The sequence below is a fragment of the Carettochelys insculpta genome, chromosome 8 (assembly GCF_033958435.1).
Source record: "Carettochelys insculpta isolate YL-2023 chromosome 8, ASM3395843v1, whole genome shotgun sequence".
NCBI classification, from domain to species: Eukaryota; Metazoa; Chordata; order Testudines; family Carettochelyidae; genus Carettochelys; species Carettochelys insculpta.
Genome location: NC_134144.1, coordinates 72,295,914 through 72,314,547, shown reverse-complemented (window position 1 = coordinate 72,314,547; position 18,634 = coordinate 72,295,914). Strand labels below are relative to the sequence as shown.

The 18,634-nt window shown below is 44.6% G+C and overlaps 1 long non-coding RNA gene across 1 annotated transcript in view; it reads left to right on the top strand.

Annotated features, from left to right (window-relative positions):
• LOC142017107 (uncharacterized) overlaps positions 1-14,705 on the top strand; it is a 361,994-nt gene extending 347,289 nt beyond the window's left edge. The window contains exon 3 of the long non-coding RNA XR_012646441.1: positions 14,606-14,705. This is a non-coding gene — a long non-coding RNA (uncharacterized LOC142017107). The remainder of the gene's footprint in view (positions 1-14,605) is intronic.
• Positions 14,706-18,634: the final 3,929 nt, after the last annotated feature.

The window sequence follows — 18,634 nt, the reverse complement described above, 5'->3', positions numbered from 1 at the left end:
GACACAAAAGGACCATGTCCCACTGAAGAATAAAACTCTTCCTGTTTAGCTGGAAATCAGGTAAAGAGGGGGAATGAGCAACCTTCAGCAGAGCATCTTGGCAGAGGGCTGTTGGCTCATCCAGCAAGCTCTGGAGAACTTGGCAGGAGGAGCGGACCAAGAACTGGCTTATGGCTATTCATTTTAAGCTAACTGAGCCTGACATTTCCATACATATGTGAAGTGTTAAAGGTTTGCCAGTAGTCCCCCTGTCCAGGGCCATAGCCTCTCCTTTCCGCCACTGCTTGACGCAAACCTTGAAGGAAGACAGCTTTTAGCTTAATTGCTCTTGAAAAACACAGTACCCGAGAGGGCAGGAGGATAAACGGAGGACTTTTGTGCAGATTCAAAGATCTCATCTGGCCAGACACTTTCACCTTCGAGGTCATGCAGATGTTTCAGCTGAACAATAACTGGGTGCTACCTTCTCTTAAAAGCCAGCACAGAGGCCCAGACTTAATGCTGCTACCCTGATTCCTTTAAGAGATTGGCTGCACGTATTTTTTGCAGAGCTTCATCCTGTGTAGTAGATTAGAGACTATTAGGCAGGTATCCCCAGTCCCGGATCTCTCTTGCATAGTGGTCACAGTCAGGCAATTATCTCTTAACGGAGTCAGCGACCCCGGCACGCATGCCAAGAATGGCATGTGAACCGATTTTCATCGGCACACAAGATGGGAGCTCAGCCCTGCCCCTCCTCCCCCATGCAGATGGGAGCTTGCACAAAGCCATGGCACTTGTGGATTAACAAAAGACCAGCTAATGCCACCAACCACCACCTACATGGTTAATGAATGTGATATAACTTGACTTCAGCAATGCTTTTTATACAGTCTTCCACAACATTCTTGCCCATAAGTTGAGAAAGTATGGATTGGATCCATGGACTATAAGATGGAGAGAAAGATGGCTTGATGGTTGGGCCCAGCGGCTAGTGGTAAATGGATCATTAGCTGGATGGGGGTTGGTTCCAAGTAGAGCGTCCCCAAGCTTGGTTCTAGGGCTGGTATTGTTCGACATCTCTATTAATCACCTGGACGAGGGACTGGATTGCACCCTCAGGAAGCTTCAGACAACACTAAGCTAGGGGGAGAGGTAGATTCATTGGAGGGTAGACATAGGATTCAGAGTGACCTGGATAAATTGGAGGATTGGGCCAAAATAATTTGGTGCGGTTCAACAAGGAGAAGTGTAGAGTGCTGCACTTGGCATGGAAGAATCTCAAGCACTCTTATAGGCTGGGGACTGACTGGCTAGGCAGCAGTACAGCAGAAAGGGACCTAGGGGTTATTATGGATGAAAGGCAAAATATGAGTAAACAGTGTGCCCTTGTAGCCAAGAAAGCTAATGTCATGTTAGTATGCATTAGGAGGAGCATTGCAAGCAGATCTAGAGAAGTGGTTGTTCCCCTCTATTCAGCACTGGTGAGGCCACATCTGGTATATTTTGTCCAGTTTTGGGCCCCCCAGTATAAAAGGATGTGGATGTGCTGGAGCGGGTTCAGCGGAGGGCAACAAAAATGATTAAGGGTCTGGAGCACATGACCTATGAGGACAGGATGAGGGATTTGGGCCTATTTAGTTTACAGAAGAGAAGACTGAGGGGTGATTTGATAGCAGCCTTCAACTTCCTGAAGCGGGGCTCTAAAGAGGCTGGAGGGAAGCTGTTCTCAGTGGTGACAGATGGCAGAACAAGGAGCAATGGTCTGAAGTTGAAGAGGGAGAGGTGTAGGTTAGATATTAGGAAAAACTACTTCCCCAGGAGGGTGGTGAAGCGCCGGAATGCGTTGCCTAGAGATGTGGTAGATTCTCCATCCCTAGTGATTTTTAAGTCCTAGCTTGATAACGTCCTGGCTGGGATGACTAAGCTGGGGTTGATCCTGCTTGAAGCAGGGGGCTGGACTAGATGACCTCCTGGGGTCCTTCCAGCCCTAAGACTCTATGAAGCTGTTGTAAGGAGGATTATTAGTGACTTTAAAAAGTATTACCAGCACTTGCACTGTACATAGACGTCAAAAGGTCAAATTTCGACTCTCTGCCTGAGAAAGGTTGCTGACCCTGTCCTAGAAGATAAAGAGAAACCACCACTTTTTATACCCTAACCCTGTTGTGTGTGTGTCAGCCTGTGAGAAGAGCAGCTCTAGGCAAATTATTATGAGATAATTCTGCAAAACTAAGGGCATCATCCCCACTTTGTGGGGTGTGGGAGAAACTAGTCCAAAACGGAAGAGGTTGACAGTTGTTCACAGACTCAGAGTGATAAGTCAGGTTAGGAATTACTTGATTCAGAAGCAAATTTCCCACATAAGGATGGTTGTGCAGTGAGGATACTGGAGATAATCAGAATGCATTAAAGCAAACTAGGAACATTTTGGTTCACACTTGCTGCATCCATGTAGGGTTGTTAGAGGACCTTGGTGTAAGTGTCTGTTTACACACCTCTAGTCTGAACTGGAGCAGCGTCAATCTTCTGGGGTTTCCATTTCACGTGCCTGGTAGAGATGCGCAAAATTGACCTAGCAGGGATTGGCTGTCACAAGGAGTAAGGGAGGTCGATGGGAGAAACTCAGCAAGGATGGCCAGGTGAATCAATTGCAGATAAGTCAATTTGAGCTATGCAATTGCTCTAGCTAGACTTGTGTATCTGTAGTCGACTTACCTGCCCAGTGTAGACCAAGCCTAACTTAATATATGTTCTTAAGGATTCTTCAAAGTGAAGTGACTTATTAACACTGGTACGGTCATAGGATCAAAAAGCATGGGAGGGTAATCTGTAAGTTAAAGCACCCATGGATATGGAGTCCTTATCTTGGATAGGACCTTAGATACAACTATGATATAAATAAAAGCTGAAGTAAAAATCAGGTTTTTAATTATCCAACAGAATGTATTGCCAATGCATTGAAGCCAGTGCTGTTCCCGAGAAAGGGTCTGTGCTGAAAATCAGAAAACATTTGAAAAAAGAAAAATAACAATAATTTAAAAGATCAAAATTCAAACACGATATTTTCAAATTACTGAAATGAAATGTAAATAGTGAAAAAATAAATAAAATAGGCATTTAAAGGTCAAAATAAAAATGAACACTTGCAAATATTGAAACTAAATGGTTTGATTGATTACATCTTCTTATTATTCTCAGCAACAGACAGGTAGCTGTGTTAGTGTGTATCCTAACAATTATCTGTTTGTGAAAAAAAATGATATTTCAGCTTTTTCTTTTTCTGATTCAAGATGGGAACGTTTTTCACAAATATTCTCATGGGATGGGAAAACCATTTCCTGACCAAATCTATGATTGAATAAATGTTCAAGTAACAAAGTGCAGCCTAACTGAAATACACCAGGTCCATTTAGTGCCTTTAACACTTAGTAAGTTTTGTAAGAGCTAAAGGAAAGAATATAGTTTCATACATAAGGTGCAGGGCATATATTATTCCAACTTGAATTTTGCCAGGATACTGAATTTAACCAAAGTATCTTTTTTGTATACTAAATAAAATTTTATCATTTTCTATAGATAGATCATGTAAATTATACTTTCAATAATACTCTGTGTTGCCGTGTTGTACAGGTTGAACCTCTCTAATCTGGCACCCTTTGGACCTGAGTGGTGCCAGAAAAGAGAATGTGCTGGACAATGGGAGGTCAATATTTTCTAGCACATTACTAACACTTCCACTATTTATTGGGCTCAGAAGACATTTGAAATAAAGTACAGCTAAATAACAGCACAGAACACTGAGAGCCAGGACTGCTGGCTGGAAACAAACTTTATGGGACCACGGGAAACTTGGTTGTCCGGCTAACTAAAATCATGCCTAATTACAGATGTTGCCGGATGTGAGAGGTCTGGATTAAAGAGGTTCAACCTGTACTGTATCGTTTTTAGTCCATATATCTAATTTATTTATCTGTCCTACTGCAAAAAGACCATTGCATAATCCAGAGCAGCAGGCGCTATGAGGAGTTCCCACAGAAATGTGTATCATCCAATGCACCCTTTTTGTGGGGGGGAAAAAAAAAAGAGGAGCCATCCCCTGCCAGCTCTCCATTTCCTCCCACCCCTTCCAGCCAATCCCATGGTTGGGGCTGCCAAGTTGCAAGTATTTGATACTGGCAAGTACCATCAAAAAAAACCCCACTGATCCCAATGTATGAAAATGTGATTGTAAGAAAAGTATTACTGGAGCAGCCAAGCAATGGGATGGACACCCATATCTGTTCCACTCTTCACACCTGAAGGAGAGCTCTGTTTAGCTAAAAAGCTTGCCTCTTCCACCAACAGAAGTTGTTTCAATCAAAGATGTTACTACACGCACTAGCCCATCTTAGCCACTCCTCCCTTCCTATTCCAACTCACCTGGGACACTGGAAGACTGTAGCCCTGCAACACCTTTCCCCTTACAAAGGGCCCACAGCGCAACCTACCAAAGTGAACAGAAAGGGTCTCATTGACTTGCCTGGACTTTCAATCTGGTCAAGAAGGAAGGCCATCCCCATTTGGGATCAGAGACAGGTAGCTGGGCATCTTCCACCACAAGAATGCAGGAGCAAGATTACAAAATGAGCTCAAACTGGCTACAGGCATAAAGGGAGACACAAAGGCTTTTTTATAAATACATTAGAAACAAGAGGAAGACCAGGAACAGGGTCGGGCTGTTGCTCAGTGAGGAGGGAGAAACAGTAACAGGGAACTTGGAAACGGCAGATGCTTAATGACTTCTTGGTTTCGGTCTTCACTGAGAAGTCTGATGAAGGAATGCCCAACAGAGTGAATGCTAGTGGGAAAGGGGTAGGGTTAGAAGTTGAAATGAAAAAAAGAACAAGTTAAAAATCACTTAGAAAAATTAGATGTCTGCAAGTTACCAGGGCCTGATGAAATGCATCCTAGGATACTCAAGGAGCTAATAGAGGAGGTATCTGTGCCTTTATCTATCATTTTTGGAAAATCGTGGGAGACAGGAGAGATTCCAGGAGACTGGAAAAGGGCAAATATAGTGCCCATCTATAAAAAGGGGAATAAGAATAACCCAGGAAACAACAGGCCAGTAGTTTAGTTAACTTCTGTGCCAGGAAAGATAATGGGGCAGGTAATTAAAGAAATCATCTGCAAGCACTTGGAAGGTGGTAAGGTGATAGGGAACAGCCAGCGTTGATTTGTAAAGAACAAATCATGTCAAACCAATCTGACAGCTTTCTTTGTTAGGATAACGAGCCTTGTAGATAGGGGAGAAGCAGTAGATGTGGCATACCTAGACTTTAGTAAAGCATTTGATACGGTCTTGCATGATATTATTATCAAAAAACTAGGCAGATACAATTTAGATGAGGCTCCTATAAGGTGGGTGCATAACTGGATGGGTAACCATACTCAGAGAGTAGTTCTTAATGGTTCTCAATCCTACTGGAAAAGTATAACAAGTGGGGTTCCGCAGGGGTCTGTTTTAGGAGCACTTCTGTTCAATATCTTCATGAACGATTTAGGTATTGGCATAGAAAGTACACTTATTATGTTTGCAGATGACACCAAGCTGGGAGGGGTTGCAACTGCTTTGGAGGATAGCGTCATAATTCAAAATGATCAGGATAAATGGGAGAAATGGTCTGAGGTAAACAGGATGAAGTTTAATAAGGACAAATGCAAAGTGCTCCACTTGGGAAGGGACAATCAGTTTCACACATACAGAATGGGGAGAGACTGTCTAGGAACGACTACAGCAGAAAGGGATCTAGGGGTTATAGTGAAACACAAGCTAAATATGAGTCAACAGTGTGATGCTGTTGCAAAAAAAACATGATTCTGGGATGCATTAACAGGTGTGTTGTGAACAAGACTGGAGAAGTCATTCTTCCGCTCTACTCTGTGCTGGTTAGGACACCGCAGTTTGAGAAAGATGTGGAGAAATTAGAGAGGGACCAGAAAAGAGCGACAAGAATGATTAAAGGTCTAGAGAACATGACCTATGAAGAAAGTCTGAAAGAATTAAGCTTGTTTAGTTTGGAAAAGAGAAGACTGAGGGGCAACATGATAGCAGTTTTCAGGTATCTAAAACGGTGTCATAGGGAGGAGGGAGAAAACCTTTTTGGTAATGTTCTTTTTGGCCTCTGAAGATAGAACAAGAAGCAATGGACTTAAAGTGCAGCAAGGGAAGTTTAGGTTGGACATTAGGAAAATGTTCTTAACTGTCAGGGTGGTCAAACACTGGAATAAATTGCCAAGGGAGGTTGTGGAATCTCCATTTCTGGAGATATTTAAGAACAGGTTAGATAGACGTCTATCAGGGATGGTTTAGACAGTAGTTGGTCCTGCCATTGGGGCAGGAAACTGAACTCAATGGCCTCTCGAAGTCCCTTCCAGTCCTAGTATTCTATGATGCTATGATCCCTAAGGCCAAGGCTACACTAAAGGGGAAGGTTGAATTAGGATACACAACTCCAGCTGTGTTAATTACATAGCTGGAGTCGACGTACCTTAATTCAAGGTTCTGTGCCATCTCCACTGGGGTAGGTGATGGGAGCAAACATTCCCACTGATTTCTCTTATTCCTTGAGAGGATCAGCAATACCAGCACTGACAGAGGTGCCCCATGAGTTTGATTTAGGGCTGCCCTACCAGATGGCTAAATTGAACTCCGGGAGATCCACCACAACCGCATCGATCTTCCCAGTAGCAAAGAGATACCCTAAGTGATGCATTCTGTGCCTTGTCTCATGCTAGTGATTTTCATGTTGGTCTGAGCCACGGGGGAGCCAAGCACTGACTGGTTTCTGTCCCTGCAGTTGCACATGCCAGAGGTGATCAGTGTCTGTGTATGAATCTCATTATGACTCAGTACAATGCATGTAGGCATGGGTTCCCACCTTGGGGTGTTGGAAACCCATAGTGGAATCTGAATACCATAGCGTGGGCTCATCTGTAGTAACAATACATGGCAGTCTGCCACTGTGCTAAGTGAAATTTCATCCTATTGAATAGAAGCCAAAGGCGGAGGCTCCTTGTTTGTTCTCCAGAACATGGCAGGAAAGGGCTGGTGAAAACTCTAGGTCAGTGGTTTTCAACTGGTGTGCCATAACACAGTGGTGTGCTGTCCAAGTGTGCGATTTAGGTATTGGCATAGGAAGTACCACCGGGAGAGGAAATGCTGACCCTGCAGGAGCCTGTGTGCTCCAGGAGGCAACTGAAATGCTGCTTCCCAGCCTGAACGGGCTGGTAGGGAGCCATCCTCACTCCCTGTTGTGGCAAACAGGGAGAAAGGGAGAGAGGGAGTGCGGGAACCTGTTGGAACTTGGATGTGGTTTAAATGTTGCGTTCCAGCTCCAACTGGCTGGTGGGGAGGGGTGATGTTTATGAACAATCGATTAAATTGCAAAAAGTGGCTGTACCCTGGAATCGTTTGTCTTGTTGAATTGCCAGGTTGGAAACCATTGCTCTAGGTTCTTAGGAGGCCCCAGTCCAAAGTATCTGGGAACCTTCCAAAGTGGGTTTGGTCAGGCCCCTGCTGCACGTGGCACTGTGAAATCCAGCAAAGCCCACTGATGAAATCACAAAAGCTTTAAGAAGTTCAACTCCATATGGGTCCAATCCACACCTACTCCCAAGCCCCACTCTCAAGCTCATGTTGCGCCTCTGAAATCCACAGAGCAAGGAAACTGGAGCCTGACAGCAACAACGTGGCTCTTCTGTGAGGCCCTGTTTCAGTATGAGACTGACCTGGCTACTGGCCACAGTTGGTGTAACTGTAACCCACCCAGCTGTGAGGCTGGTCTGACAGTCGAATGAGGAGCATTAACACTGGTAGGCAATGATCAGGAGAGTTCCACTGCTACAGATTGCTAAGCATTTTAGACAACCCTTTGCACGGATCTGGTGTCACCCAGCAGGCCTGGGATTTTCTGAGCAATCTGTTGGCTCTCCCTTTATTCCTACCGACACAGTGTATCAGATAGCCCAGTGGTCCATGACCTTTTCACGAGCACAGACCCCCAATCACCCCCTCCAAACCATTCACAGACCCCATCAAATCCAGTTCTAGATTCTATGTACACGTCCTATATTTCCAAACAGATGTTCATAAGAGTATTGGAAGATATTTAATTTAAAAATCATAATGGTTTGTAACTTTGTAATTCATTAACGACTTATTTTCTATGATCATTTTTATTTACCTTTTATTTTTTTTCAAAGACCCCCTGCAATATCCTCACCGACTCCCCAGTGGTCTGCAGACCCCAGGTTGGGAACCACTGTGAAAGTGTGGATTGGCCAGCTGGGCAAAATGCAGCAGATTTCCTCTCTTTGGGAATGTCTTCATCTTTGCACTCTTCATCCATAGGTGAATTCACACTCACCACCCGCCTTTTTTGACTGAGGGCCCCTATTTGTCTCTAGACATTTTTTTGTTTTATACTTAAACTGTAAACTCCCTGAGTCGAGGGTTGGCTTTCTGTTCTTCATTTGTATAGCACCTAGTGTAAAAGTGTCCTGGTCCTTAATTAGAGCTCACAGGTGCTACCATAATGCCAAAAACAAATAAATAAAGATAATAATAAAATGATTCTCGTTTTGCAGCTGGGGCTACTGAAGCACTGAGCAGCAAAGTGATAGGAGCAGAGAGTACATCAGAATCCATATGAGAACTCAATAATAATAATAATTGTCTTCAGGCCCCTCTAAAGCATCTCTTTTTCTATAGACTCTGTTCATCCCTCAACTGTATTTTACATAGGGTTTAAACTTCATTGCTAGAGTGCAAAGACTGATAGTTTTTCTTTGCTGCAGCCATCCTGACCGTAAAAAAAAACTTTAAAATTCAGCCTGTTTGGGGCTCGAGTTTCAGGCACAAATATTTTGGCCACTGTACAGAAAAGAAAAGATTCCAGGTTTTTTTTCCCCAACCTCCCTGCCCCGGGATTCTGAAAGGACAAAAAGTATTTCACATAATATTTGAAAATAAATATTGCTCATCTGCAGGCTGATGTGTCGGTGTCCAAACACTCAGGATTTATAATGGAAAAAGTGACTCAGTTGCAACACTAGGTGAGCAATGGGCTGCTGTCATTCATTAAATAACTCCTGTCCTGGTGATAGGCATTCCCTTGCTGTGTGGCAGGGCATCTTCTATCAACTCTACCTTGCCTTTCAATGCTGTGTTAATTACCCTTTGCCTGTCAAAGGGGGTGGGTGCTAAAATTTAATAGCACGGAGGACCAGTCAATAACACTAGAACGGGAAGGTACCTTGAGAGGTCATCAAGTCCAGCCCCCTGTCCTCCTGGAAGGACCAAGTACTGTCTAGACCATCCCTGATAGATGTCTGTCTAACCTTCTCTTAAATATCTCCAGTGATGGAGATTCCACAACCTCCCCAGGCAATTTATTCCAGTGCTTAGCCACCCTGACAGTTAGGAAGTTTTTTCTAATGTCCAACCTAAACCTCCCTTGCTGCAATTTAAGCCCATTGCTTCTTGTCCTATCCTGAGAGGCCAGTTTTTCTCTCTCTTCCTTGCAACTCTCTTTTAGGTACTTGAAAACCACTATCATGTCCCGCTCGGTCTTCTTAGAGGAGACACGATAGCCGTCTTCTTCCCGCAAAGCCCTTGGGTTTATTGGTTTGTCCAGTGCAAAGATGCATGGAGTTTCTCAGAGCTCAAGCAGCTGCTGGAATAAAGATTTGGGGAATGCAAGGGGTAGGGATTTTGTTGGACACAATAGAAGAACTGTCCCTCACTTCCAAACCTTTCTAAAGAGGCCCCTCGTGTCTTGCCCAGAAGCATAATAATCTCAATCGCTTTGAAAAAAAACATCCCCCAGGGAAAGAGAAGGAGAAGTTGGGAGTATGAAACAGCCTACCTATAAAGATAATTCATTCCATGTTTGTGCACTTTTGACTCGCTTATTGCTTTGCCTCCTGGGAGCAGAATAATGCCAAGGTGTTATAGAATGGAAGAGCAGCTCCCTCTGGATAGAGACTTGGCTAGAGGCTGAGCAATTACCTCAGAAGCACAGCCTGCACCTGAGTACACAGCTTCCAGCGGAAACGCATGCTGCTGATCGGTTTCATCTGCAGCTCCTCAGCGTGCCGATGAGCTCACCGCAGAGGGTAGCGAGCACGCACCATGCACGCACCGAACACCACGCCGACAGAGAGGGGTGAAAAATGCAGCCTGCCCCCACCCCGCGGACAGGCTGGTTGCCTCGGGCTTTGCAGACGTGTGCAGAAAGCAGCTGTGAGGTACAAAGCCAAGAAAGTGCAAATTGCAAACAACGTCGTCTTGATCCAAAGTGAAACCAGGTGGACACATGCTCCCCTTACTGCATCTTTGTACACACACTCACACACCCCCGAGGACCCAGGATTTTAATACGGACCATAGCTGCCAGAGCACGTGGAGAGATACATACATTCTACACAGAGAGAACATCATATATGCCATCATGTGTCAACAACGCCTAGATGCTTTGTATATTGGACAGACTTCTAACTCCCTTAGACAAAGGGTCAATGGGCACAAAACAGACATTAAAACACTCCAGATCCACAAACCAGTTAGTCAACATTTTAATGGCATGGGCCATTCTGTCAACGACCTCAAGGTATGTGTGTTACTGAAAAGAGATTATCGCTCCTTTGTAGAAAGGGAAACGGACGAATTGACATTTATATTCAAATTCGGAACATTAACACATGGTTTAAATCGGGATGTGAACTTTCTGAGTCACTATAGGGGCTCGTCTGCATACTTAACTCAATCTAATTCTTGATCTTTCCCCCCACCCCTCCACTCTCTAATTTGCTCACCTTGATTATCTTTTTTCTGATTTGTCCTCCTTGCTTACTGTTTTTGGTTCTCTGTGTCTTAAATATTGAGTCTGTTCTGATCTGGCTATGGTCTGAAGAAGTGGGTCTGTCCCACGAAAGCTCACCTAATAAACTATTTTGCTAGTCTTTAAAGTGTTACTTGACTGCTTTTTGTTTTGAGAGAGAAGTAAGGTAGTGTAATTTAGAGGCTAGGGCCCTGCAGGTCTGGCCTTAGGGCAAGGGGTTTGCCTTGGGCCCTGTGAATTCAGGAGCCTGCACTCCAACTGAAAATAACATCCACCTCCCGCCAGCTGAGCCCCACTGTCAGTATGCCGCTTTGGGCCCCACCCACCGCCCGGGCCCCACTGGGCCAGCTCTGGGGCCCTCGGCTTTGAGTCAGGAGACCTGGAGCTCTGCTCATGGCTCAGGCTCCTCTGGTCTCCCTTCCACATGTTTTCAGTCTTATCAATTTAGCCTGTAAGTTCCTTGGGGCAAGGACTATTTCTTACTATGTCTTTGCACAGCATTTAGCTCAAAGCAGACCCACACCAGCTGGCCTCTAGGTGGTAGTGCAATATAAATATATAATACTCAGATTTATTTTAAAGGGCCTGATATTATTATGGCTGCTGTGAACACTCTGCGCTGCCATAGTGAGGATCAAAACATCTGGCTATGTAGCTGTACAGCACCTACCACAATGAGACCCAGGCTCAGTCATGGCTAAGAGCTATTGCTGCAATGGGAAGAATAGCTCAGTGGTTTGAGCGCTGACGTGCTAAATGCAGCATTGTGAATTCAATCCTTGAAGGGCAAACGTGGGGGGGAGCGATGGTGCTTAGCTCTGCCAAGAGGGCAGGGTGACTGGATCCCAAGTTCCCTTCCAGCTTTACGAGATGTATATCTACTCCTCTTCCGTGTCTGTTCCTCATGCCCATATCTGAGCCCTCCAAAGGCCAGTGCCTAGAGATACATGCAGCTGACTGGACAACAACCTCCCTCCCCTCACATGCAAACAATCACTGTTCTCCTGGCACATTTGCAGAAAAGCACATGCAAAGGAGCATTCAGTGTCAGGTAAATTTGCCTCCTCCTGGCTCTTTCTGTTTGCTGTGTGTAAAGTATAACTACCAAAGGGAGAGAGTTCATAGAAACCTAGTGTAACACCAGCAGACCCAGGCCTCCAGTACTAGGGATTGAACCTGCACTCCTTAGGAGTGAGGCCCTGTGTTCTACCACATGAGCTCCCTGCCTCTCAGCCAAGCCTGTAAAGCAGAGACTTCACTTGCCCTAGTATGAGGTCTCAGTACCTCTGGGTACTACACTAGGGAGGGCCCTTAGGCGGCCATCCAGTCCAGCCTCCTGCCCAAAGCAGGATCAACCCCCACTAATCATCCCAGCCAGGGCTTTGTCAAGCAGGACTTAAAAACCTCTAGGGATGGCGTTAATGACACTTTTCCCATCTCTCCATGTTATCTCCTTCTGTCTCCTTATCCCACCGTTCTTATCCCTTCTCTCCCTCCCTCTGTCTCATTTGCTCATCTCCTTTGTAAATCAAAGCCCTCTGTGACTGGTGGGGTCTCTCTGCACCTTGCAGAGCTCCAATGATACTGCACAACCTCTGCTGAACAGCCCAGAATGTTGCATTAGTTCTGACGTTAAGCCAGTGCAGCCAGGTTTCATTAGGAAACCCCCCGAAACAACTGAGCTCTGGGCCACAAAGGGGAAGCATGATTGGCAACACGATGCGAAAGGGAGGTGAGCAGAAAAGTATGATTTCCCTCTTTTTTTACTCCCCAAAGTCCCTCCGGGGGGTTGCTCTGCAAAATTAAAATACAATGTTAGCCCCAATGCTGAGTCAAAAGCAAATCCTATTTGTCCTAATGAATTCCCCAGGAGACAGCTTGGAGATCTTAGCCAGGCAAGAGAAGCCAGCTTCTGAGATGCATCCAAGAAGCATATGTGTATTCTGGAAGCTGCAATCAGTGCTTGCGAGGCAGAGATGTCCTTCATAACTCTGACCACAAATGGAAAGTAAATCCAGTTAGCTCAGTGTATGTGTGTCTGTGTTATCCCTCCTCCTCAGCTTCTCTGCTGTTCAGGGTGAGTTCTGGGAGTAGGAAATATAGGACCCAGCTATTTAATATGTGCCATAATTCCAGAAATCAGGCAGCTTTTTGTTGCCACTGGCTCTTCTAATGCCACAAACCAGCAGGAAGGCTCTGGGACAGGTCTGCGAAGGTTGCAAAATCCATCCATCTATTCCAGATCTGAATCTACACTCGAAGGGCCTTCTGCTGCTGGTGAAGTGGTTGGATTTACAGCACTGGGAAGTGAAGTCCTCTGTTTAGACACCGAACACAAGCACTGAAGCAGGAGTTGTACAAACTTCCTCTGAGGCAGGTTCCCAGGGGATATGCGTGTGCCCTGATTCAGAGTAACTGCATTCAGGGATCAGGGGTAGCTGCCAAGGCCAGGTACTCTGCACTGAGGTTGCCAGCAGTGAGACTTGTTCATACTCATCACTCCAGAGAGGATATCTCTGATGCTCCACTCTGGCCCTCTGCCTAACACCCATTAGAAAAAAAATCACCTGTACTTGTTTGCAGTGCAAACAGTTCTTGTGCCCTATTATCCAAGTGAATACTACAGACCTCAGTCACTTGTGCCTGAACTAAAGTATGTCTGTAGGAAGGTATTCAGGCTCACTGTGTGGTATGCCCTCCGGGAAGTGGGTTTAAGATCATGCAGCACATCAACACATTGAGTCCCATAACCACCACAACCCCCGTGATTTTGTTAGGGAGTGCTGTTATCTCCATTTCACTAGAGGGGAAACTGCGGCATACCTGGGTGAAGCCATTTGCCGAAGGCAGTGTACCCTGTCACTAGCAGAGCCAGGTTTGGGACTTAGGTCCTGCTGGCTCCCAATGCAACCACACTGCTGTTCATCCACCAAACTTATCCATCTCCCTGTTTCAGAGCAGGAGAACATCTCATGGTCTTTAATGGGTGACAGGTGTTGGATCACTCAACGACCACCTGCTCAGTTCATTCCCTCTGGCATTGGCCACTGTCGGAAGACAAGACACTGGATGGACCTTTGGTCTGACCCAGTTTGGCCGCTCTTATGTTCGCTTTCTAGTCAACATCATTTGCAAGGGAAAATAAGCAGCTTTTTTGCTCTTCTCAGTGGTGGAAATGCCTTGTCACTTTGTGTTGCTCCTGGACAGGGTTCTCCCTCCATATACTAGCTCCAACCTCTACGGCACAGGTCTCTGGGCTGAATCTGAGCTAGCTTTCAAATCAAAACTGAAACAATATTTGTTGCATGGTTCCCCCACACGCCCACGTTGGTCTTCCTTTTGTGCCGGGTGCTCTGCAAATAAAAATCATCACCATCACTAATAAGATCACTCAGCGAGATCACGTCAAAATGTGAGTAAGTGAACATCCACAGCCTTTTCAACACCTCTTCCCATGCTAACAGATGTTTTAAGAGAAAGATATCATTTAATAGGCTGCAAAAAGACAGGAGCAAAAAGGACGCGCAGATATTTGGGGACTCAGACATGCATGAAGACTATTGAACTTGGGCCCCTACTGGCATGATGTTGGAGGGTGCTCTCCTACTGGACATGCGCTATTTCAGATGAGATTTAAAACTGATGTCTAACCACTTGGGACCATTATTTCATGGTTCCTGGCCAAATTCCAACTAATACTGAACTAATTCCTGCCTCCCTGACTTCCCTCTGCCATGCAGGTTGAAAATGATTTTCTTCTTTGAACTGCTGAGGACTACCATGTAACCATCCTGCTCCACTTCAGAGGCAGGTGCATTTCCATACAGGATGATGTCTACACTCAGTATTATACAGATTTGCATCCAGAGCATATGGAACTGAGGTACTAAATTGGATGGCACACTAGAAATGCTACACAGGAAATGTATTACATTCGTTTTTCTAGCCAGCAGCTGTACATAGCCTTCAGAACTCTGGTATATCTGAGCACTACACAGTCTCTTTACTGTATCTATGCCTACAACACCCCAGTGAAGTAAGAATAATTGTGATCATCCCTAAATAGTGAAGTAAGGCACAGAGAGATCAGGTTACCTTCAGGTTACTAGGAAGTCTATGGCAGAGCCAGGCATTAAAGCTCAGTTTACAAAGTCAAAACCTGACACCCCAACCACTGAACAATCCTTCCTCTAGGTTAATTGGGTGAGGATGCCTGGGATTGGAAGACACTTTATTTCTAATGGCTTCCACAGATTGGTGCCAGGACCAGGGCTCTTCAACACTCATAAATGAGCTGGTAAACAGGGAGGTGGGGAATTTGCAGACAACAAAATGACTCAAGATAGTTAAGTCTTAAGCCAAGCGCAAGGAGCTGCTAGAGTGATGGACTGAGCAAGCCCTCAGCCGTTGGAATTCAATGGTAAAAAATGCAAAGTAACGCTCCTTGGAAGACATAATCCCAACCAGCCATACCAAATGGAGGTTTAAATTTAGTTGCTGCCACACAACGTAATATAAGAAAGGCAATATATTGGGTCAGAGCAGAGATCCGTCTAGCCCAGTATCCTGTCTTCCAACAGGCCAACGCCAGATGCTTCTCTGGGAACGAACAGAACAGGATAATTATCACGCGACCCATCCCCAGCTGTCTGCTTCCAGTGCCTGAGAGTCAGAGATGTAGGGACACCCAGAGTATGGGGTGACATCCCTGACTTAGCTAATAGCTGTTGATGGATCTATTCTCTTTCAACTTCGCTCATTTCCTTTAGAACCCAGAAGAAAAAAAAAAAAGAAATACAGGAAAGAGATCTGGGAGCCATTGTGCATAGGTTTCTGAAAACGCCTGCTCAATATGCAGGGGCAGTCGAAAAAGCTACCAGAATGTTAGGCACCATTGACTGGGAAATGGATAGATAATACACCAAAAAACATCATATTGCCACTAATTTAAATATCCTCTTGCTCTGTTATCTGATAAGTCCTTTTCATAGATTAGATGCAGATGAGCAGTCTGTATGGAACTCTGGGATCCTTAAGGCTCTGTAGAAATGTATGCTGAGAGGGAGTGTGGCCTAGCAGGTACAGAACTTGACTGGGTGGTTTTAGTCCCCACTTTGCCACTGGGTAGCTGCATGACATTGGGCAAGCCACTTCATCTTTTCATGCCACAGTTTCCTCATCTATCCGGTTACAATGAAGATAATGACTTTGCCCTCCATTGAACAGTCATATGAGACCCTACTGGTGAAAAGCACTCTATCCAAGGTAGGAATTAGGCTATGGATGGAGAATTTTGTTTTAATGCCAGGGATGAGAAACATTTCAGCAAGAGAGATTTCCTAGGGAGTTGGTGGAATCTCCACCTGGAGGATTTTAAGTCCCGGCTTGACAAAGTCCTGGCTGGGATGAGTTAGTTGGGGTTGATCCTGCGTTAGGTATCAGGCTGGACTTGATGACTTCCTGAGGTCTCTTCCAGCCCTAGGATTCTATGATTCTGTGAAAAGAAGTAAGACAAAAGGCTGATTGTTTGTTCTTGGTGGGAGTTCCAATGAGTGGCAATATATACTCACAAAGGCTTGTTGGTTCAGGAAAGTAGCAATTTGCATTAGAAAGGGTAAAGTGATGCCAGCATTTCCACGCTACTCCTTTATTTGTAGAGGTTTGTAACTCAGCCATCCAAAGGAAAAAAAAAAGTTTGGAAGAAGTTATGGCAAATGGCAGCCTAGTGGCCGGGAGTGAGGTTGTTGATTTCCTTTTCCATTTGTATTTTGATTTGACATTCTTTTTTTTTTTTTAAAAAGACATTGTACAAACACAAGAATTCCAAAACTACAATGGAAAAGTATTTATATTGGCTCCCGGACTGTTTAGCAGGAGGAGAGGATAATGACACACTGAAGATTCTCCAAGAAGGCAGAGCCGTCATTCAGGGAGTTGAATTCAGAGAAATGGGATGACCTTGTGCAAAGGAAAATGTAGCCTGAGGAAAACTTTCCTAAGGGTGAGATCTACAAGCAACAGAAAAGCCTCTAAGGAGAAGTGATGGAAACCCCCCACTTGAGTCACTGAAGTTTGGACTGGCCAAAGTGTCTATATATCACATGGAGAATAATCCCATGCTGGCCAGGAGATGGATCGGATCTAATAGGTCTTTTCCATCCCTTGTTGTGGTGATTCAGATGAAAGTGTAGGGGGAATTTTAAGCAAGCAGAATAATTATCCAACTGATTTGTGCCAGGATATTCTTATTCTTATGACAGGGGCCACTGACTCAAGTCATGATGCTCTATCATTTGATATGAACATCTGCTGTCGGTTCTGTAACTTCAGTCCCTAAGGTCTTTGATCCACTGCTTTTACCAGAACAAAATCTAAGTGGAAAATAAAATAAAAAAAATTTCCCCATCTTGTGCATGAAGTTATTTGTTAATTCCTTTGCACTGTAGCTAAGGAGGCCATTCATATGAAGTTAGACAGAATTTAACTGCTTGAAAGGAAGTGGATCCTGCATTAGAATGTGAAAGTCGTCATTTTAATGATAGTGGCAGGTAATATTTTCAAAGGGGACTTAGGAGCCTAAGTGCCACTGAAAGGCAATGGGACTCTTTTAAAAAGTGAAACTTAGAGCTTGTCTGCATGGGGAATTATTTCTGATCAACTAGCCTTGATTGATTCCATGTGTAGACACTCTTCTGTCTGCAATAATCCACTTCGCTTAAGTTAACTGAAACAAGGCAGTTATACAAGCATAAGCACATGGAGTTAATCAGAGAGTGTTATTCACCCAGAAATAATCAGGGAAAGGGCATTGGGTGCAAAAGCCCTAATGCTCCTAACTCACTTAGGTATTGTTGAAATCCTGCCTGGTGGCAATTCTGTTATGTAATTGCAGCTTTTCTGTTAAGCAACGAGAAGCCAAGTTTCAAAAGCTTTCACTGTACCTAATTTGGGTTGGAAACTGGACCTGATATATGACACCTCCTCTGGCTCTTCATTTTTTTTTATCAGCTTCTTCTTGGATTACACCTCTCCAACCTCTCCTTTCGACCCTGTTGCAGTGAAAAATGATGGTAACAATAGAATCTACTCTGGGCAAATATATTTGGGTTATTATTAATCCTGGCACCAAATAAAACAGAGCCAAAGTTTTTCAGACACTGGGACATTTCCTATTACAATTTTCATTTAATACAGTCGCATCTAGAGGAACCAAGAGGTTATAACTCTTGGTGCTGTACAAACACAGAATAAGCCACTGTGTCTAGCCCCAAGAAGCTTTCAATCAAATAGAGAACATGAGCAGAGAAAGGTACACTAGAGGTTGAACCTCTTTAATCTATCACCCTCGGGACCTGACTGGTACCAGCTGAGAATTCGCCGGACGATGGGAGGTGAATATTGTCTAGCACATTACCAACACTTCCAATGCTTACTGAACTTTTAGAAAACATTTAGGGGCAAATTACAGCTAGATAACAGCACCGAACACTGAGAGCTAGGACTAGTGTCTGGAAACAAACTTCATGGGGCCACAGGAAACTTGGCCACACCCATGATAAGAGGTCATCCAGCTAACTAAAATCATGCCGGATTTGCCAGACGAGAGAATTCCAGGTTAGAAAAGTTCAACCTGTACCTTCATTTTTACAGATTCCTAGATTCTCAGGCTAGAAAGGATCCCTGTGATCATCTGGACTGACCTCTGTGTAACAAAATTGTGGAACCAATACCGAGAAGGATTTGGACAGGAGGCTAAACAGCCCAGCAAC